Below are 24,187 nucleotides of genomic sequence, written 5' to 3'. Positions count from 1 at the left end.
AGTGGCGTTAATCTCCAATCTAAACCAACTGGAACATAGTGGCGGTTACAAATATTCGAGACAAATATGAAGGTGACTCTTCTCTGGTTAATAATTGTAAACTAAAATTCAAAGCATAGTTGAACTTAGATTTCTTTTTGCTGGTTATTTTACATTTGTATTTGAAACATAAATAATACAAACTGCCCCCGACATATGCATAACTTCTCAGTAATTTATATAATGATGACCAGATATATTGATAAAGATAAAGATGTTTAAAATGATAATTACATAAAACAAACGTGGTTAATGATACGGATACGGAACAGCCTTTATTCAAACTTCATATTACCCTTCTTAGCACTTAAACATTCGGTATCAGTCTTATTGTGACACTAAATATAAAGCATGTTATGGAATGACTTCGTTCTATCGTTTAGAGAGCTTGATTAACCAAGAAAGGCGAATAAAATTACTAGTAAAAGGTTGGTAAATCTAATTGAAAGCAATTCGTGGAACAAGGTTGAAGTCGTATGAACGATATTTCTTGTTGACAACACATAGTTGATCTTGATGATAAAATCCCTCGAGAGAAGATATACGTTTCAATTTCCATTTCAACAAATTTTACAGCAAATGTAAAGTGATAGGACATCAGACAAATTCTCCTTCATATAATTTATGCCTAATGCAGTCAATGAAATAATCAGACAATCATATAAACAATATATATAATGTGTCACCATGTCCCAACAAGATAAGATATACTTATCTTATTTAATCAAATTATTTACTGTCAAGCATGTACGCAGACATACATTTTAGTAAAAATACATTTATTTCATTATCACATTCATCCACGAAGTAAATTTTTCAATTAAAGAAGTCATGGGTAATTGTTTTAATCGGCTGATTTGCTAAGCATTGACCGTGAATTGTTGACTAATGTTCTGTAATTACCTCACAGAAGTTGCGAGTACATATTAGAAATTCTTTTCATTGGTCAAAAATGATGTCAGGGCTGCATTTCGAAGTTGAAAAATAGGTATATTTATATTTTGACTGCACTCATTTGCAAACGGTTTTGCTGTGCCAGACAATGACGTCATTTTTGAAGAGTAGAGATTAAATTCTGATGGACACATCGGATAGAGTTAAATTCGCTAAATATACTAGGATAATAGCCGCTAAATGACTACTCTACATATTGGAATGTTGAAATAAACAGTGGCATGCTATTTTTCAGATATTGTGGTGCCATGCCACGAAGCATTTGAAACATTAAAGATGCTACTGCGCCGAACCTATACTCTAAGTGCCACATAAATGCATAAGATTGGCCCATGGTATAAGAACTCTCGGATTAACACCAACAAATGAAAGCAAACATTATAAAAGTTTCCTAATACTGGTCACTTTTAATACCTAAAGTTATAATCCCACAGAGTGACATGTCGTGTTAACCTTTGATTGGTAGACAGGTATTCACGAGGGAGAAATATATAGATTACACGTGTGTATTTGCAACAAATAAAGTGTTTCTTCTTCTTCTTCTTTTTCTGTTAAATTGCACAAAAGTAGGGATTTACTTTAAAAGATCAAAAATTAAGGTTTCACTGATATCAATGGATTTGCCATTTAGATGACCCTTCAATTCTCGATGCACCAAAACATATACATATATATATATATATATATATACCAACGCACAAATGGGATCGCCTACTTTGTATATCCCACGGAAAAGTCATCGCCAAAGGTTGTGAGAGGCGGAACACAATAGAATTTCTTCTCTATGAACTAATTATTTTCCACGTTAAATCTTCAAAATACAATTAGACGCTCAAAATTCTGTAAGGTGGGTAATATCATCAAGTACTTAACTTTCGCTATTGTATAAAAATAAGCAATTGCCTAATCTTGTTTTTCATTCATCATAATTTCTCTTTTTTTTGGTGGTGAAGCATCTTTAAACGTTTCGTGACTGAAGTAAACACGTGACATCATGACATGTCGATGACAGTAAATAACGTACACTTCATGTTTGTCGCTCCAGAGTAAATACTATTGTAAGGTTTAAGTCACGTTTCATCAATAATGTCATAGCAACAGGAATGCATGAGTTATCTTATTATACCAACACAAAAAAATGTCAATTGTTCATTTCAATGACCATATCTGCTGCATAACAAAGCCCTTCGGGATACGAACTCGTTACATCTATATATGTATTCACTGACGAAGCCACTTAGCTCACACGACTGATTCGTCAATGAAAAAAAGCATCCGGCATCATTCAAACTTATATGAAACATATAGACTTACCATTTTCCCTTCATGAGTATTGACTCGTCTGTCAATCAAAGGTGAACACGACAGGTCACGCTGTTGGGATACTAACATAACGTCTTATAAAGAAACATTATTAGGGAACTATCATGTTTTGTTTTTTTGTTTTTGTTTCTCTGTTTTTTTGTTTTGTTTATTTTTTACAGCGTTGGTTGAAGTATTACATATATATACATTTGTGTGGGGCCGCGGTGGCCGAGTGGTTAAGGTGTCCCGACACTTTAACACTAGCCCTCCATCTCTGGGTTGCGAGTTAGAAACCTACGTGGGGTGGGGCAGTTGCCAGGTACTGACCGTAGGCCGGTGGTTTTTCTCCGGGAACTCCGGCTTTCCTCCACTTCCAAAACCTGGCACGTCCTTAAATGACCCTGGCTGTTAATAGGACGTTAAACAAAAACAAACCAAATATACATTTGTGTAACGTGCAGTGTATATGATGTCGGTACTTAAACATAATTGAAAATAACCTACAATCTTATAGTTATGTATCTTACAAGTGAGTGTAAACACCAGTTTCCTCCTCTAAGATGACATTGTGTACAAAAACATTATTGAATAGACCAACATATCTGAGATCGTCATTCCTAGGGAAATGACGTGTGCACAAAATCGGTGACGTATTACCACATATTGTTTCAAAAACAGTCGCTCATTGAAAATCCTTTTTCTGACGTCATATTTCCCAAAGTTCTGCATTGTTTATTAATGATCAACAAACAAACATACATACGGTAGTTCAAATATCAGATTGTAGTTGAACAAAAGCGTATTGTAATTGTTCACTCCGAAAGATATTTTTTACAATCAATACCACGTAACATGAAGCGTTTACATTGATTTATTTGCATTCCAAACAATGCAACAAAAATAAGTAAATTATTTACCATACACACTTTTCATTTCATAAATGATACGGTTCATCAACAATGAATAGAGTTAATTGATTTTTCAAGTGATTTGGTCAAAATACATGTGTGATATTATTGATGTGGAAATATAGGAAAATGTCCAAATGTCTAACTATGACAACCAAAATGTCATCGAGATTGGCTATATCAAAATGCTGATCAACTACATGTTGAAAACGGCACGGATACAATATACTCATCAAGCTACAAAAGGGTTCTCCATTGGGAACAGCAAGTGACACTAAAACCCCATAGGATGATATGAACCAGTGTATCAGCAACAAGCAAACAGATTGTGGTTCCAATATCAGATTGGTGTTGAACAATAGTGTATTGTAATTATTTATGCTAAAATGTTATTTGCGATCGAAACAATATCAGCATGAAATGTCTACCTTAATCTAGTTGTAATATATACAGTAGGATGCACATAAGTTAATAAATTACTTACCAAAAACAGTTTTGATGATTTCATAACAAATTTCAGTCACATTAATGAATTGTATTTGGATTTAAAACATGCTTTGGTCAGTACAGTTTGATATTGATTTGGAAAATACAGGACAATTCGTCGTCAAATGCCTTTCTAGGACAATGAAAATGTACTGTACGCAGGAATGGTTCTACCAACATTCTGATCAACAAAATGGCTTTGCTCAAAACGGCACATTCCCCATATCAGAAAACAAAAACAGAAAAAAATTAATTAAAATGAAATACTATATCATAAACGATGCAGACATTACAGAGGAAAATATGAACTGAGAGTAAAAGTGAGAGACATAACAAAATCATGTTCAACAGAAGAAACCGATAGCAACTTGAACTCCGGATACAATGGTAACAAAGGGGACATCCGATTCTCAGGATATAACAGTTACAAAGGGGACAACAGTAACCAAGGGGACAACAGTAACCGAGGGGACAACAGGGTCTCAGGATATAACAGTTACAAAGGGGACAACAGGGTCTCAGGATATAACAGTAACCAAGGGAACAACAGGGTCTCAGGATACAACAGTTACCAAGACAACAAGTACTCAGGATACAACAGTTACCAAGACAACAGGTACTCAGGATATAACAGTAACCAAGGGGACGACGGGTACTCAGGATACAACAGTAACCAAGGGGACAACAGGTACTCAGGATACAACAGTAACCAAGGGGACAACAGGTACTCAGGATACAACAGGGTCTCAGGATATAACAGTAACCAAGGGGACAACAGGGTCTCAGGATACAACAGTAACCAAGGGGACAACAGGGTCTCAGGATACAACAGTAACCAAGGGGACACCAGGTACTCAGGATACAACAGTAACCAAGGGACAATATGTACCCAGGATACAACAGTAACCAAGGGGACAACAGGTACTCAGGATACAACAGTAACCAAGGGGACAACAGGTACTCAGGATACAACAGTAACCAAGGGGAAAACAGGTACTCAGGATACAACAGTAACCAAGGGGACAACATGTTCTCAGGATACAACAGCAACCAAGGGGACAACAGGTACTCAGGATACAACAGCAACCAAGGGGACAACAGGTACTCAGGATACAACAGTAACCAAGGGGACAACAGGTACTCAGGATACAACAGTAACCAAGGGGACAACAGATACTCAGGATACAACAGTAACCAAGGGGAAAACATGTTCTCAGGATACAACAGCAACCAAGGGGACAACAGGTACTGAGGATACAACAGTAACCAAGGGGACAACAGGGTATCAGGATACATTAGTAACCAAGGGGACAACATGTTCTCAGGATACAACAGTAACCAAGGGGACAACAGGTACTCAGGATACAACAGTAACCAAGGCGACAACAGGTACTCAGGATACAACAGTAACCAAGGGGACAACAGGTACTCAGGATATAACAGGGTCTCAGGATATAACAGTAACCAAGGGGACAACAGATACTGAGGATACAACAGTAACCAAGGGGACAACAGGTACTCAGGGTACAACAGTAACCAAGGGGACAACAGGTTCTCAGGATACAACAGCAACCAAGGTGACAACAGGTTTTCAGGATACAACAGTAACCAAGGGGACAACAGGGTACTCAGGATACATTAGTAACCAAGGGGACAAAATTTTCTCAGGATACAACAGTAACCAAGGGGACAACAGGTACTCAGGATACAACAGTAACCAAGGCGACAACAGGGTCTCAGGATATAACAGTAACCAAGGGGACAACAGATACTCAGGATACAACAGTAACCAAGGGGACAACAGGTACTCAGGATACAACAGTAACCAAGGGGACAACATGTTCTCAGGATACAACAGTAACCAAGGGGACAACAGGTACTCAGGATACAACAGTAACCAAGGCGACAACAGGTACTCAGGATACAACAGTAACCAAGGGGACAACAGGTACTCAGGATATAACAGGGTCTCAGGATATAACAGGGTCTCAGGATATGACAGTAACCAAGGGGACAACAGATACTCAGGATACAACAGTAACCAAGGGGACAACAGGTACTCAGGATACAACAGTAACCAAGGGGACAACAGGTTCTCAGGATACAACAGCAACCAAGGTGACAACAGGTTTTCAGGATACAACAGTAACCAAGGGGACAACAGGTACTCAGGATACAACAGTAACCAAGGGGACAACAGGGTATCAGGATACATTAGTAACCAAGGGGACAACAGGTACTCAGGATATAACAGGGTCTCAGGATATAACAGTAACCAAGGGGACAACAGATACTCAGGATACAACAGTAACCAAGGGGACAACAGGTACTCAGGATATAACAGGGTCTCAGGATATAACAGTAACCAAGGGGACAACAGATACTCAGGATACAACAGTAACCAAGGGGACAACAGGTACTCAGGATACAACAGTAACCAAGGGGACAACAGATACTCAGGATACAACAGTAACCAAGGGGACAACAGGTACTCAGGATACAACAGTAACCATGGGGACAACAGGTTCTCAGGATACAACAGCAACCAAGGTGACAACAGGTTTTCAGGATACAACAGTAACCTAGGGGACAACAGGGTATCAGGATACATTAGTAACCAAGGGGACAACATGTTCTCATACAACAGTAACCAAGGGGACAACAGGTTCTCAGGATACAACAGCAACCAAGGGGACAACAGGGTATCAGGATACATTAGTAACCATGGGGACAACATGTTCTCATACAACAGTAACCAAGGGGACAACAGGTACTCAGGATACAACAGTAACCAAGGGGACAACAGGTACTCAGGATACAACAGTAACCAAGGGGACAACAGGTACTCAGGATATAACAGGGTCTCAGGATATAACAGTAACCAAGGGGACAACAGGTAATCAGGATACAACAGTAACCAAGGGGACAACAGATACTCAGGATACAACAGTAACCAAGGGGACAACAGGTACTCAGGATACAACAGTAACCAAGGGGACAACAGATACTCAGGATACAACAGTAACCAAGGGGACAACAGGTACTCAGGATACAACAGTAACCAAGGAGACAATATGTACTCAGGATACAACAGTAACCAACGGAAACAGATATCAAGGAAACAACAGGATCTCGGGGTACATTAAACATCCAGTGAACAACAGAAACTCGGGATGCAACAGAAATCCAGTAAACAACAGGAACTAGGTAGATATAAACCAAAGGTGGAATAAACAAAAGGGAACTCAATAGACAGAAAAAAATATTAATATTTAAAAAACACACACCAGAAAGACAAAAAATCTCAACCCGTTTTCTCATAAATCGGTCAGTATTTTCTAGGTCAGAATTTTTTTTTGTCATCAATTATCTTCGATACACCCATTCAAACCTAAGTTTCTAATTTAAAATTCATTACACATCTACCAACACCGTAGCAGCACGGGCAGAATTATTTGTATGCTAATCCTATTATCATCATGAATAAACATGTTCAAAGAGGAACTAGCTGACCCATAACAATGATCTGTTTTATTTATTGTTTTGTGATATCACTATGATCTCACAATGCATTATCCATTATACGTCCTCTGAGAAATGTCCCGTATGTAATCTACATGGTTGGCTACCTAGGTTCATTAAGGGACACGAACATTGATCCTTACTTGTAATGACTTCGTTCATACCTCATTGCGTTTTCTCTTGACGTATTTATAAAATATGCATCCATTGGCATGACGCAAAATTGGAAGATCCTTCCTATAATTTGTTTACAAAGATCGATATGACTGGCCAATATGGTTTTGTTAGTTTTAGAAATCAATTTTGCTTTATTCTGATTATTTGATGCGTCCTATATTTTCCCTAATCACCTGCTGCGTCCGTCTCTCTTTCACTTCTTGTGTTCCTGGCTAGCCACTTATTTTGTACCTTAAAAAGCACTTATTGTGTTCCCTGTGAGTCACTAATTGAGTTATCGCGTAGCCACTTCAGGTGTTCCTCCCTAGTCACAGTTGTGTTCCCTGCAAGTCATATATAGTGTTCCAGCTTAATCACCTGTTGTGTTTCCCCCTAGCTACATTTGGCATTTTGTTTTCTTCCTCGCCACCTATTGTGTTCCTAGTCACCTGTTGTGTTCCCTCCTGGTTACCTTTTGCCTTTTGTTTTCCTCCGCGTCACCTGTTGTGTTCCCTCCTAGCTACCTTTTTTTTGCCTTTCGTCACCTATTGTGTTCCTGCTGGCCACCTTTGATGTCCCCTCTTCGTCACATGTAATTGTTCTTCCTAATCACCTACTGCTATCTTCTAGTCACCTGTTGTGTTCCTTTCTAGTCACCTGTTGTGTTCCTTTCTAGTCACCTGTTGTGTTCCTTGCTAGTCACCTGTTGTGTTCCTTTCTAGTCACCTGTTGTGTTCCTTGCTAGTCACCTGTTGTGTTCCTTGCTAGTCACCTGTTGTGTTCCTTTCTTGTCACCTGTTGTGTTCCCTGAAACTCACCATTTGCCACCTATTGTTCTCCCGTAATCACCTGCTGTGGTTCTTCCTAATTACCTATTTTGCTAACTCTTAATCACCTATTGTATTCCTCTCTAGTCACATGTTGCATTCCCTCCTAGTTGCCCATGATACCCCCTAGTCACCTATTGTGTCCCCACTTGTCACATTTTTTTCGTCCCACCTATTTCCCTATATATTCTGCGTCTCTAGATACACATTGTTTACCCCTTGCCAATTTGTCTTGCCAGATATGGCGCCTCCCTGACCACAAATTGTCATGTACCGAGTCATTATGGTGGTCTTCGCAACTATTGCCAAAAGAACAATTGGTTATGCTCATTGTAATTCTTATAATTCATTACAAGTCAATGTTTTTACTAATTTTCATTCATCTGTTCATCGATTCGCGTGACCTTCCCGTCTCCTTGTGTTTAAAAACAGCTCCAATCAGTTGTTGGTTTCATTTGAAAATAGATGGCGCCATTTCAGCTAGGACTGCCGGTGCATGCCTCTAAAAATACTGACGGTTTCAATTATGCAGACAACGTATTCTTTATTTTCCACAGCCCATAAAATCTGGCTTGTTTTACTGGTAATGGGGTCCATTACGCCCTTCATTGTCTTAGTATATTGGTACCTGCTGTCCTCATTTCATGACTTATAAAAAATAACTAAGTTTGAAATTTGCATTTATTCGCCGCCTCCCCCCTTTTTTAAAGTTGTGTCTTCCTTGTGGCATCCTAAACTACGATTTTAACATTCTTTAGTAAGTCCCTGTGAGGAAGGACTTTGTTCCATGACATACGCTATACGTATACGTCATCGACATGGTATTTAATGTTTCCTGCTTGATGCAATGAAAGCGATTCACAGGGAAATATAATCATATATAGCCGGGCCCTGTATAAGCTCGGGAGAGGTACCGATGTGTTGACATTCCAGTGCTATTGATTAAAGGGGTCATTGAGTTGGCTCCATTCAAGTAAACACCGTCCTTAAATAAAACATTAATCCAGGCTTAGCTATCTTACTTGTCCAGCCATCTTGTACAATATATTTTAACCAGTGCTGCCTTAAAACACCAGCCATCTTGTACAATATATAGTGCAAAATTCGCTGTCTTAAAACATGAATGCACTATCACTTCTATTTCTCCCCTCAGTAATACTTCACGTAGTTGGCTCGTTAGATATGGCCGCTATGGTAACAATTTGCTGTTTATCATCCAAACGTTTTATTGTAAAAAAGGAAGCTAATGAAAATACCAAGAACAAACGGTTTTATTTTTCCATGTTTTTTAAAATTTAAAATATCTATTAGTCATTGTTGTATGATCGATGGAAGTTTACTCAGAACAATATTCTGTTAACTTACACAATTTAGTGGTTAAGTAATTTTCGCGGTTTTCGCGTTGTAAGCCTTCCACTAAAATAAGTGCACTAAATGCATTTACTGCTTATTGCTATTTAGGGCGATTCGTCTTATTCTTTAAAGTGCACGCACAGTGGATGTACCGAGTTCAGCCATGCGCTAAAATTGAGTACGCCAAAATAGACATGTTTGCAGTAATAAATAACATCATATCATGCCATTCGATCAATGACATAACCGCACATTCTATATATCATCATTTTGGGTTGTGCAGTAGGCCTAAACAATGGAAAATTACTTGAAGGTTGTTTTTTTCAAGAAGTGCTATGTAAAATTCACCTATTATATTGCTAAAGTTATTCTCTACTACTGACTGTCATGAGGGCTTTGCATAAATATATTTGCATTTGTATAGATGATTGCACTATGCAAACAGCATTTGATGAACCGCCTTTTCAATGTAATAATCTATATATATATATATAAAGGCCGATAATGATGGCATGAACGAGATAGGAATTAACATTATAATGAACACATCGTTGCATGCCGGTTATTTTTGTATATAATCGCGTTCAGTATTAGCATGACCCATGTTGGATGTGACACATTATTTATGTTAGGCAGATGTTTAGAGTGATGGATATTGCGATCGGATGGTCATTTCTTTCTTCAACACGGCGGCCATCACTTGACGCTGGTGTACCTGAGCGGCCCTTCATCCGCTTTATATACACATCAATCTAGTCCACCTATTACAACCTTACAACCTTACATACAAATAACATACATCACTTCCCCTAACATGTCAACTCTTACGATGTCCATTACCGCACGTGACCTTGACCGCTACTCAGGCCATCTTAATGTCACGTCTTCAGCACAATATGTGTTTTATTGATTAGTTTAGCCTGGATGTGTTGTAACCGTCACCGAGGGATATATACACAACTCGGTGATTATCAAATCGTGTACGAGGCTTTGCGCCAACGAGTTTGTAGCTGTATTCTTGTTATGTGAACTAGACCTTTGTTCTGTAACATTAAAAAAGTATGCGTACCGGCAGGGGATACAATTGTACTTTTTTCTATTCAGTGCCCTAACGAGGGTTGGTATTACATACACAATAAATCTATTTCCTGCTGTTTTAGTTGATGTTGCTTCAGCGAGGTTATATCTGAATAAGAAGGGGTCATTTTGAGGTCATCTGCGGACTAGCAACCTTTTTACAGAGTTCATTAAAGAGTGGTCAGTTACAAGCTCAACCAGAGGTCAAGCTTCGACCTGTTAACTTCCTAATCATCCCAGCTGTCTTGGTATTCATTTTCAAGTTGACAGTAATTTCTTTCAAATATTATATTAATGTACCGCGAAGCACTCCAGCGTCATAGCCAATGGTATTCCAACCGTCCGTCGTGGCAAAGCTTGTGATTTATGGCTAAAATTCAACTTACCAGCAAAAAATGTTAGAAACATTCACTTCGAAAATAATCCTTACATAACAGTTTGTGATAAATTATTTTCAATTTAGACTTTGCGTAAGTTATCCCCGAGATCGTGATGATTAAAGCCTCGTGTTGAACAATGACAGAAATATTGACTTATAAAGAATCAAAGGTGAAAACATTTAAATAATAAACAATTACGCTTGCATTTCGCTGGTCACTTCAACCATTAGTATGTATGTAATTTTCTTAAAGGATTTGTTATGAAACACATTAGCTAATTTACAACAACAAAAAATAAATAAATAAAAAATAAATAAACAAACAAACACAAATTAAGGGTGAAAGTTTATAAGCAGAAATAGCGCCTGCATAGCACATTTTTAAGTGTTTAACAATTCTGTTTTTTATTGTTTTTGTTTTTCCCCCCAAAAAAAATCCGTAGGCATTAATTAAACATTCAGATAGAACATACATGTTTCACTTGTTTGAGTATATATATATAGGTATTGGAGGAGTATTTCGGTACACATATCTTATTATGTAATATTGTCCCCTTTCCGAGGTATAGATACACTTAAGGTGAATAGGACGGTGTGACGAAAAGGTCAGGCATTTTTACAGGTAAGATGCGTATCGACACCAAACAGACCTGGCGGGCTTTAATTTTATCTTACAATTCCCACTACCGGTCAACTTAGATAAAAAGCAATATAAAATCGGCTGCGTTCTTTCTTCATCGCTGTTTTCATTTAACTCTGACCATTAGCAGGTCAATGCGCGGTCAAACTTTAATAGTTGACCGTAGATAAACTCTCAGCCAACTTAATATTTTTTAACACAGCTCCATAATGAAGTTTGCAAGAAATTTGAGTTTGACCTGCCATAGCGGAGTCGATGAAATAATGACATTGGTAGAAATGACCGGAGCAGCCTTACACAGTGGCCTGTACTGTCTAAACAGGCAGGGCGACTGACCCTCGCGTGCCCTCTCGCCCGTGGCATACCGGTCTGCACTCTCAATAGTATTCGTCTATTTTCAGTCCGCTGCAAATGCCAAATGCTTTGTTTCTGGTGTTATGCACACTAGTCCCCCTCCCGACTAAACAGCTGCTTCACTTATCAACGCGAGGAAGGACAAAAATTGCCTGCAATTTGTTAAAAGGTCTTTAGCTATAGGTATTTCGCGTTAAGGGTTTTCGTCAGAGAGCAGATAACTGGTCAGCGATTTGGGGATATTTTGACCATTTGACTGCGGTAACTGGAGAACCGTGGACTTTACTACCCATATTATATAGCATATAGACTCAAAAACTGACCATACCAACTGGTAACTGACCAAGAGGTAATAGAACACAGGAACGCGCGCACGTACATTAGAAATGCTGCTCTAAGCAAGGGAATGTGATTGACAGACGTCCAAGGTATGTACTATGTAAAGCTGTGGTGCTGGTCACACAATACGTAATGATAAACAACATGTGTCGGAATGGATCGATACCGTTCGTCCTCTGACAGTGTACATAGACTGTTTAGCATGCTAATGTACCGCATGTCAATCCTGGACAGAGAAGCTCATCTAGGAAAATACTGTTAAACCGAACTCGTGCTATCTACATACATCTAAATTAAACATTTACGTAGAAAATGGTTTTGACCCCGATGACCTCATTCTATATATAAGTATTATTTTGCATCTGGTTTTTGATCTAGAATCTCTTGTTAAACGAAAACATTACACCAATGAAGATATATTTGCTAATTGTATGCTATATATTATTATAGTATTATTATAATATTTTCACAATGTATACTTAAATATGTCATTATTATGCTTATTACTTTGCTCTGAAATAATCACCCTTAAACGTTGTTGTTATAGAAAGTATTATAAACAGTTAAATGTTATCTACATATGTGATCTATATTAAAATTTGTAATATTAGTAGCTGTATTGCATAATGCATGCTATAGAATCATGGTGGACATACATGTCCGTCATTGAACTATATCCTTTGTCGTATTTTTCATGTAGTGCAATGCGTTGTGCCACAAAGTTTTTCAGAGAGTAAAAAGACACCACACAATATTTTATTGTCATAAGAACATACAACAATCTGTAATTAGGGGATAACATATGTATTTCTGTTGATAAGGTCATGGAACATCTCAATAAGCAGATACTAAGTGTAAACATTAATATGTACAACATTTAACATCGAGTTACTGTTAGTTATAAACCAGTGAATGTGTACAATGTTTAAAATGAGTTTCTGTAAGGTATAAACCATTAAATATGTACAATGTTTAACACCGAGTTGCTGTTAGCTATAAACCATTGAATATGTACAATGTTTAACATTGAGTTGCTGTTAGTTATAAACCATTGAATATGTACAACATTTAACACCGAGTTGCTGTTAGTTATAAACCATTGAATATGTACAATGTTTAACACCGAATAACTGTAATTATAAACCATTAAATATGTCCAATTTTTAACTATGAGAAACTGTTAGTTATAAACCATTGAATATGTCCAATTTTTAACTATGAGTAACTGCTAGTTATAAACCATTGAATATGTACAATGTTTAACATTGAGTTGCTGTTAGTTATAAACCATTAAATATGTACAATGTTTAACATTGAGTTTCTGTTAGTTATAAACTATTAAACATGTACAATGTTTAACATTGAGTTACTGTTAGTTATAAACTATTAAACATGTACAATGTTTAACATTGAGTTACTGTTAGTTATAGACCATTCAATATGTACAATGTTTAACACTAAATAATGTTAGTTACAAACCATTAAATGCATACAATGTTTAACATGGAGTAAATGTAAGTTTTAAATCATTAAATATGTACAATGTTTAACATTGAGTAAATGAAAGTTTTAAACCATTAAATATGTACAATGTTTAACATTGAGTTTCTGTTAGTTATAAACTATTAAACATGTACAATGTTTAACATTGAGTTACTGTTAGTTATAGACCATTCAATATGTACAATGTTTAACATTGAGTAAATGAAAGTTACAAACCATTAAATGCATACAATGTTTAACATTGAGTAAATGTAAGTTTTAAATCATTAAATATGTACAATGTTTAACATTGAGTTGCTGTTAGTTATAAACCATTAAATATGAATAATGTTTAAAATGAGTTTCTGTTAGTTATAAGCCATTAAATATGTACAATGTTTAACATTGAGTTACTGTTAGTTATAAGCCATTAAATATGTACAATGTTTAACATTGAGTTGCTGTTAGCTATAAACCATTAAATATGTACAATGTTTAACATTGAGTTACTGTTAGTTATAGACCATTCAATATGTACAATGTTTAACACTAAATAATGTTAGTTACAAACCATTAAATGCATACAATGTTTAACATTGAGTAAATGTAAGTTTTAAATCATTAAATATGTACAATGTTTAACATTGAGTTGCTGTTAGTTATAAACCATTAAATATGAATAATGTTTAAAATGAGTTTCTGTTAGTTATAAGCCATTAAATATGTACAATGTTTAACATTGAGTTACTGTTAGTTATAAGCCATTAAATATGTACAATGTTTAACATTGAGTTGCTGTTAGCTATAAACCATTAAATATGTACAATGTTTAACATTGAGTTGCTGTTAGCTATAAACCATTAAATATGTACAATGTTTAACATTGAGTTTCTGTTAGTTATAAACTATTAAACATGTACAATGTTTAACATTGAGTTACTGTTAGTTATAGACCATTCAATATGTACAATGTTTAACATTGAGTTGCTGTTAGTTATAGACCATTCAATATGTACAATGTTTAACACTAAATAATGTTAGTTACAAACCATTAAATGCATACAATGTTTAACATGGAGTAAATGTAAGTTTTAAATCATTAAATATGTACAATGTTTAACATTGAGTAAATGAAAGTTTTAAACCATTAAATATGTACAATGTTTAACATTGAGTTGCTGTTAGTTATAAACCATTAAATATGAATAATGTTTAAAATGAGTTTCTGTTAGTTATAAACCATTAAATATGTACAATGTTTAACATTGAGTTACTGTTAGTTATAAACCATTAAATATGTACAATGTTTAACATTGAGTTGCTGTTAGTTATAAGCCATTAAATATGTACAATGTTTAACATTGAGTTACTGTTAGTTATAGACCATTCAATATGTACAATGTTTAACACTAAATAATGTTAGTTACAAACCATTAAATGCATACAATGTTTAACATTGAGTAAATGTAAGTTTTAAATCATTAAATATGTACAATGTTTAACATTGAGTTGCTGTTAGTTATAAACCATTAAATATGAATAATGTTTAAAATGAGTTTCTGTTAGTTATAAGCCATTAAATATGTACAATGTTTAACATTGAGTTACTGTTAGTTATAAGCCATTGAATATGTACAATGTTTAACATTGAGTTACTGTTAGTTATAAGCCATTAAATATGTACAATGTTTAACATTGAGTTGCTGTTAGCTATAAACCATTAAATATGTACAATGTTTAACATTGAGTTGCTGTTAGTTATAAACTATTAAACATGTACAATGTTTAAAATGAGTTTCGGTTAGTTATAAACCATTAAATATGTACAATGTTTAACATTGAGTTACTGTTAGTTATAAACTATTAAACATGTACAATGTTTAAAATGAGTTTCGGTTAGTTATAAGCCATTAAATATGTACAATGTTTAACATTGAGTTGCTGTTAGTTATAAACCATTCAATATGTACAATGTTTAACACTAAATAATGTTAGTTACAAACCATTAAATGCATACAATGTTTAATATTGAGTAAATGTAAGTTTTAAACCATTAAATATGTACAATGTTTAACATTGAGTTGCTGTTAGTTATAAACCATTAAATATGAATAATGTTTAAAATGAGTTTCTGTTAGTTATAAGCCATTTAATATGTACAATGTTTAACATTGAGTTGCTGTTAGTTATAAACCATTAAATATGTACAATGTTTAACATTGAGTTACTGTTAGTTATAAACCATTAAATATGTACAATGTTTAACATTGAGTTGCTGTTAGTTATAAACCTTTCAAACATGTACAATGTTTAAAATGAGTTTCTGTTAGTTATAAGCCATTAAATATGTACAATTTTCAACAATAAAGTATTGTTAGAATGTAAACATTCAATATCGGTTAAATTCCATTGCTTTATTATAAGCAAAGATAAACTTATTAAAGATAGTAGCTTTGGATTCTCTTTCTGTTAATTGTGTACGACTTTTATGTGTAAAAGCGAAGTATAAATTGCATACAGTAGCATACAATTTATATTGATGTAAAATACGATTGGTTGTTAATTTATAAATGCTTTATGTTATATTATATCAGTGTGTGTGACGAGGATTTACATTATAAGATGAAGTGTGTTCATTATATACGGACAGGCCAATGGCATTAAATTGAAATACAATTTAAACGTGATTTAAATAAAAGTTAAAAAAAAAACAAAAAACCGTTGTCAGTTAGGGACTTTCAGCAAGAAACCGTAATATCAAAGTGTTCACTATTACATAATTGATGTATTTTTTTATTAGACATTTTAAGATTTGGAAATCAAAGATGGAAATTTGTCAGCTGAATCTGTCCTATCCAAGCAAAAAAGAACCAACAAAGTATATGAGCTTAATTGTACAACGATGTCGATTACATGTATGGATAATGATGTATATGACCTTATCCAATGGTTGACACACTTTGTTTTAAAAAATTTCCATCATAGAAAGTATTACGTATAGTTTTACTTTAAAGTATACTTCCGGGATATCTCTGTGGGACGTGTTCAGTTATTATTCTATACATATAATATTTTTCCACAAATAGCTTCACCAATGATCATATCACACGTTGTTTTTCATACATGACCACTTTGCTTTAATCTTTCATTATTGTGATGAATAATGAGGTCGTGGTGTAAAAAAATCATATTCAACTTAATTGTCAAGAAAGAGTCTTTTTTTTTAAATGGAAAAGAAATCATATGAAATGTGATTCCCAACGACACATATATTGATATATACCGGTCTGATGTAAGTAATTGTGTGTCCAGCTCGGAATTGTGTTATTACCAGGAAGATGAGTTGGCGAATGATTCATTTCCTATCAACACTTACTTTGTTTACGACTGGATGTTAATATTCCGTCTTTTATATATCTGAGGACGTCCATCTATATGTGTGTATGTAGATATAGGAGTATTTATAGATGAGGGTTTTATGAAATCACACCATCATGTAGAAAAGTATACAGTAAATTCTTAGCCAAATCATTTTAAATGAAAAAAGAAGGCTTGAGAACAAAGAAGTTATCTTTATTCCTTGGAATGACATACATGTACTCGGTTTCCTCTAATCTCCCTATGGTGACAAAATCGATATGGCTAGTTATCGCTGACCAAGTCCTGGTAGAACAAATTACCATTTCGCTGCAACCGCTGCACAATGGGGTTCTTTTGGTTGACATGCGGGGTGTCACTGGTTAATTTTAATACCGCCTTCGATGAGTCGTCGTTTCTGTAGAGAATAAACCCTACTGCATCCCAGTAATTAGATGCGCTCGATTGCGCCCATTTATACCCCGTTAAGGGCGGAGGACTGTTTTCAGATGACATGGACATTGCTTGGCTCGCGACCTTCAATAGATTCCAATAGGTAGTCATCTTCCCGTGTTCTATCGCATGTGTCTGCGCGTGGCTATTGTCCGAAACTCATGATTAAAGTATTCTCAGTCAAACATTTATGTGCAGTAGACGAGAAAACCTGATAAAAGACTCGATTTAGATGCTAAATTGTGGCACACATGCACACCATACAGATAATGCATGTCCACAAACTACTTTACCAAACCAAAGTTGAAAATGTAAATTTCACATTGAGTGACGGTATTGACAATTTATAAAAGTGATAAACTCTAATGAAAGCACGCCACGCATATGGCATGTCTCGCCCACCGACTAATGCTTGTTTAAAAAGTGCTGAAGTATGGCACAGAACAATATGAGGAAGAGAATGGCCTTCTGTAGTGCTTAATTAAGATATTTAGTCGTAGGATTTTACCCGAAATAGATACAAAATTGAACAACGGATATCGGTTTACCAAATAAATGTATCAAACTGAATATTGGTCTCAGCCCAAGTTCCTCGATGACTTAAGGCTCCGTTTATGGTATTGCATAATAATGTATAGCTGGGGTGTAATGGCGTGGAATATGTAACGAAAAACATTATTGGAAGAAAAAAAGAAAAGTTCTCAAACCAAACAGTAAACAGACAAAGTTAGCAACAAGATTAGCAAAACAAAAGCAGCAACCGCATATAAGCAGTTACAAGAATACATGAGATAAACTAAAAAACAACAATAGATGAGATAAACAAACTACAGTTATAACAATAGATGAGATAAACAACCTATAGTTACAACAATAGATGAGATAAACAAACTACAGAACAACAACAGATGAGATAAACAAACTATAGAAACAACAAAAGATGAGATAAACAAACTATAGTAACAACAATAGATAAACAAAGTACAGTAACAACAATAGATTAGATAAACAAACTACAGTAACAACAATAGATAAACAAACTACAGCAACAACAATAGATAAACAAACTACAGTTACAACAATAGATAAACAAACTACAGTAACAACAATAGATACACAAACTACAGTAACAACAATAGATAAACAAACTACAGTAACAATATATTAGATAAACAAACTACAGTAACAACAATAGATAAACAAACTACAGCAACAACAATAGATAAACAAACTACAGTAACAACAATAGATAAACAAACTACAGCAACAACAATAGATAAACAAACTACAGTAACAACAATAGATAAACAAACTACAGTAACAACAATAGATAAACAAACTACAGTAACAATAGATTAGATAAACAAACTACAGCAACAACAATAGATAAACAAACTACAGCAACAACAATAGATAAACAAACTACAGTAACAACAATAGATAAACAAACTACAGCAACAACAATAGATAAACAAACTACAGTAACAACAATAGATAAACAAACTACAGCAACAACAATAGATAAACAAACTACAGTTACAACAATAGATAAACAAACTACAGTAACAACAATAGATACACAAACTACAGTAACAACAATAGATAAACAAACTACAGTAACAATATATTAGATAAACAAACTACAGTAACAACAATAGATAAACAAACTACAGCAACAACAATAGATAAACAAACTACAGTAACAACAATAGATAAACAAACTACAGCAACAACAATAGATAAACAAACTACAGTAACAACAATAGATAAACAAACTACAGTAACAACAATAGATAAACAAACTACAGTAACAATAGATTAGATAAACAAACTACAGCAACAACAATAGATAAACAAACTACAGCAACAACAATAGATAAACAAACAACAGTAACAACAATAGATCAACAAACTACATAACAACAATAGATAAACAAACTACAGTAACAACAATAGATAAACAAAGTACAGTAACAACAATAGATGAGATAAACAAACTACAGAACAACAATAGATAAACAAACTACAGTAACAACAATATATGAGATAAACAAACTATAGAACAACAATAGATAAACAAACTACAGAACAACAATAGATAAACAAAGTACAGAACAACAATAGATAAACAAACTACAGTAACAATATATTAGATAAACAAACTACAGTAACAACAATAGATAAACAAACTACAGTAACAACAATAGATAAACAAACTACAGTAACAACAATAGATAAACAAACTATAGAAACAACAATAGATGAGATAAACAAACTACAGTAACAACAATAGATAAACAAACTATAGAAACAACAATAGATGAGATAAACAAACTACAGTAACAACAATAGATACACAAACTACAGAACAACAATAGATGAGATAAACAAACTATAGAAACAACAATAGATAAACAAACTACAGTAACAACAATAGATAAACAAACTACAGTAACAACAATAGATTAGATAAACAAACTACAATTACAACAATAGATACACAAACTACAGTAACAACAATAGATACACAAACTACAGAACAACAATAGATGAGATAAACAAACTACAGTAACAACAATAGATAAACAAACTACAGTAACAACAATAGATAAACAAACTACAGTAACAACAATAGATAAACAAACTACAGTAACAACAATAGATAAACAAACTACAGTAACAACAATAGATAAACAAACTACAGTAACAACAATAGATAAACAAACTACAGAACAACAACAGATGAGATAAACAAACTATAGAAACAACAATAGATGAGATAAACAAACTATAGAAACAACAATAGATAAACAAACTACAGTAACAACAATAGATAAACAAACTACAGAACAACAATAGATAAACAAACTACAGAACAACAATAGATGAGATAAACAAACTATAGAAACAACAATAGATAAACAAACTACAGTAACAACAATAGATAAACAAACTACAGTAACAACAATAGATTAGATAAACAAACTACAGTAACAACAATAGATAAACAAAGTACAGTAACAACAATAGATAAACAAACTACAGTAACAACAATAGATAAACAAACTACAGTAACAACAATAGATAAACAAACTACAGTAACAACAATAGATAAACAAACTACAGAACAACAACAGATGAGATAAACAAACTATAGAAACAACAATAGATGAGATAAACAAACTATAGAAACAACAATAGATAAACAAACAACAGTAACAACAATAGATAAACAAACTACAGAACAACAATAGATAAACAAACTACAGAACAACAATAGATGAGATAAACAAACTATAGAAACAACAATAGATAAACAAACTACAGTAACAACAATAGATAAACAAACTACAGTAACAACAATAGATTAGATAAACAAACTACAGTAACAACAATAGATAAACAAAGTACAGAACAACAATAGATAAACAAACTACAGTAACAACAATAGATTAGATAAATAAACTACAGTAACAACAATAGATAAACAAACTACAGTAACAACAATAGATAAACAAACTATAGAAACAACAATAGATGAGATAAACAAACTACAGTAACAACAATAGATACACAAACTACAGAACAACAATAGATGAGATAAACAAACTATAGAAACAACAATAGATAAACAAACTACAGTAACAACAATAGATGAAATAAACAAACTACAGTAACAACAATAGATAAACAAACTACAGTAACAACAATAGATAAACAAACTACAGTAACAACAATAGATAAACAAACTACAGTTACAACAATAGATAAACAAACTACAGTAACAAATAGATGAGATAAACAAACTACAGTAACAACAATAGATAAACAAACTACAGTAACAAATAGATGAGATAAACAAACTACAGTAACAACAATAGATACACAAACTACAGTAACAACAATAGATTAGATAAACAAACTACAGTAACAACAATAGATAAACAAACTACAGTAACAACAATAGATAAACAAACTACAGTAACAAATAGATGAGATAAACAAACTACAGTAACAACAATAGATAAACAAACTACAGTAACAAATAGATGAGATAAACAAACTACAGTAACAACAATAGATACACAAACTACAGTAACAACAATAGATGAGATAAACAAACTACAGTAACAACAATAGATACACAAACTACAGTAACAACAATAGATTAGATAAACAAACTACAGTAACAACAATAGATAAACAAACTACAGTAACAACAATAGATAAACAAACTACAGTAACAAATAGATGAGATAAACAAACTACAGTAACAACAATAGATAAACAAACTACAGTAACAAATAGATGAGATAAACAAACTACAGTAACAACAATAGATAAACAAACTACAGTAACAATAATAGATAAACAAACTACAGAACAACAATAGATAAACAAACTACAGTAACAACAATAGATAAACAAACTACAGCAACAATAGATAAACAAACTACAGTAACAACAATAGATGAGATAAACAAGCTACAGAACAACAATAGATAAACAAACTACAGTAACAACAATAGATGAGATAAACAAACTACAGTAACAACAATAGATAAACAAACTACAGTAACAACAATAGATAAACAAACTACAGTAACAACAATAGATAAACAAACTACAGTAACAACAATAGATAAACAAACTACAGAACAACAACAGATGAGATAAACAAACTATAGAAACAACAATAGATGAGATAAACAAACTACAGTAACAACAATAGATGAGATAAACAAACTACAGTAACAACAATAGATGAGATAAACAAAGTACAGTAACAACAATAGATTAGATAAATAAACTACAGTTACAACAGATGAGATAAACAAACTACAGAAACAACAATAGATAAACAAACTACAGAACAACAATAGATAAACAAACTATAGAAACAACAATAGATAAACAAACTACAGAACAACAATAGATAAACAAACTATAGAAACAACAATAGATAAACAAACTACAGTAACAACAATAGATAAACAAACTACAGTAACAACAATAGATTAGATAAACAAACTACAATTACAACAATAGATGAGATAAACAAACTATAGAAACAACAATAGATGAGATAAACAAACTACAGTAACAACAATAGATAAACAAACAACAGTAACAACAATAGATGAGATAAACAAACTACAGTAACAACAATAGATAAACAAACTACAGTAATAACAATAGATGAGATAAACAAACTACAGTAACAACAATAGATAAACAAACTACAGTAACAACAATAGATAAACAAACTACAGTAACAACAATAGATACACAAACTACAGCAACAACAATAGATACACAAACTACAGTAACAACAATAGATAAACAAACTACAGTAACAACAATAGATAAACAAACTACAGTAACAACAATAGATGAGATAAACAAACTACAATTACAACAATAGATTAGATAAATAAACTACAGTAACAACAATAGATTAGATAAACAAACTACAGAACAACAATAGATAAACAAACTACAGTAACAACAATAGATTAGATAAACAAACAACAGTAACAACAATAGATGAGATAAACAAACTACAGTAACAACAATAGATAAACAAACTACAGTAACAACAATAGATTAGATAAACAAACTACAGTAACAACAATAGATAAACAAAGTACAGAACAACAATAGATAAACAAACTACAGTAACAACAATAGATTAGATAAATAAACTACAGTAACAACAATAGATAAACAAACTACAGTAACAACAATAGATAAACAAACTACAGTAACAACAATAGATTAGATAAACAAACTACAGTAACAACAATAGATGAGATAAACAAAGTACAGTAACAACAATAGATTAGATAAATAAACTAAAGTAACAACAATAGATAAACAAACTACAGTAACAACAATAGATTAGATAAACAAACTACAGTTACAACAGATGAGATAAACAAGCAAACACAGCAAATATACTAGATAAACATACAATAGTAACAACAACAATAAATGGGCAAAACAAACAAAACAAGAACAACATATCTTGAGAAACAAAAAATAAAATAATAGCAAAAACAATTGAGCTGAATAAGCAAAAACAGTTACAACAAATAACTAAAATACAAAAAGCTAAAACAGAAACAGTATACTAGTATCAGGAAAGCAAAACTATTCTAGCAGAAACAAATAAACAAAACCAACATTCTCAAACCAATCAAAACTTCTACTTACGTTCAATAATAAACCACATTGCTTGCACATTTGTATTACTTTCTTTTCCTGTTTTATTCATTTATTTATATATTTACTTATTTGTTATTTATTCATACGTTTTTATATAAACATATACATATGGTAATGCCGAATACTATAAAGGTCACTTATATATAGAGCCAGGTAACTTGTAGACGTATGATGGATGCATGTGCATATATTAAAAACTGTGATATTTAAAGAAGAAAGCAATACAGAATAGCTACGGCCATTACATTCATCAACATGCACGCGCAACGCAGATATGCGTCATAGAAAACCCGAGGGATTTCGAGGAAGATGACATGCTTTATAAAAA

General features: G+C 33.3%; 1 protein-coding gene across 2 annotated transcripts in view; it reads left to right on the top strand.

The window, feature by feature from the left end:
* The window catches only part of LOC117322927, a 48,348-nt gene that overhangs the window by 4,522 nt on the left and 19,639 nt on the right, over positions 1–24,187 (top strand). Inside the window, exon 1 of one of the 2 annotated variants that reach the window (XM_033877893.1) lies at positions 12,050–12,428. The exons of the other annotated variant lie outside the window; for it this stretch is intronic. The gene's annotated coding sequence lies outside the window, so the exon portion shown is untranslated. Of the gene's footprint in view, positions 1–12,049; positions 12,429–24,187 lie in introns of those variants that run through there. 2 annotated transcript variants of the gene reach the window in all.

This window comes from Pecten maximus, chromosome 3, assembly GCF_902652985.1.
Source record: "Pecten maximus chromosome 3, xPecMax1.1, whole genome shotgun sequence".
NCBI lineage: Eukaryota > Metazoa > Mollusca > Bivalvia > Pectinida > Pectinidae > Pecten > Pecten maximus.
The sequence above is the reverse complement of the archived record's forward strand: the minus strand, read 5'-3'. Positions and strand labels throughout refer to the sequence as shown.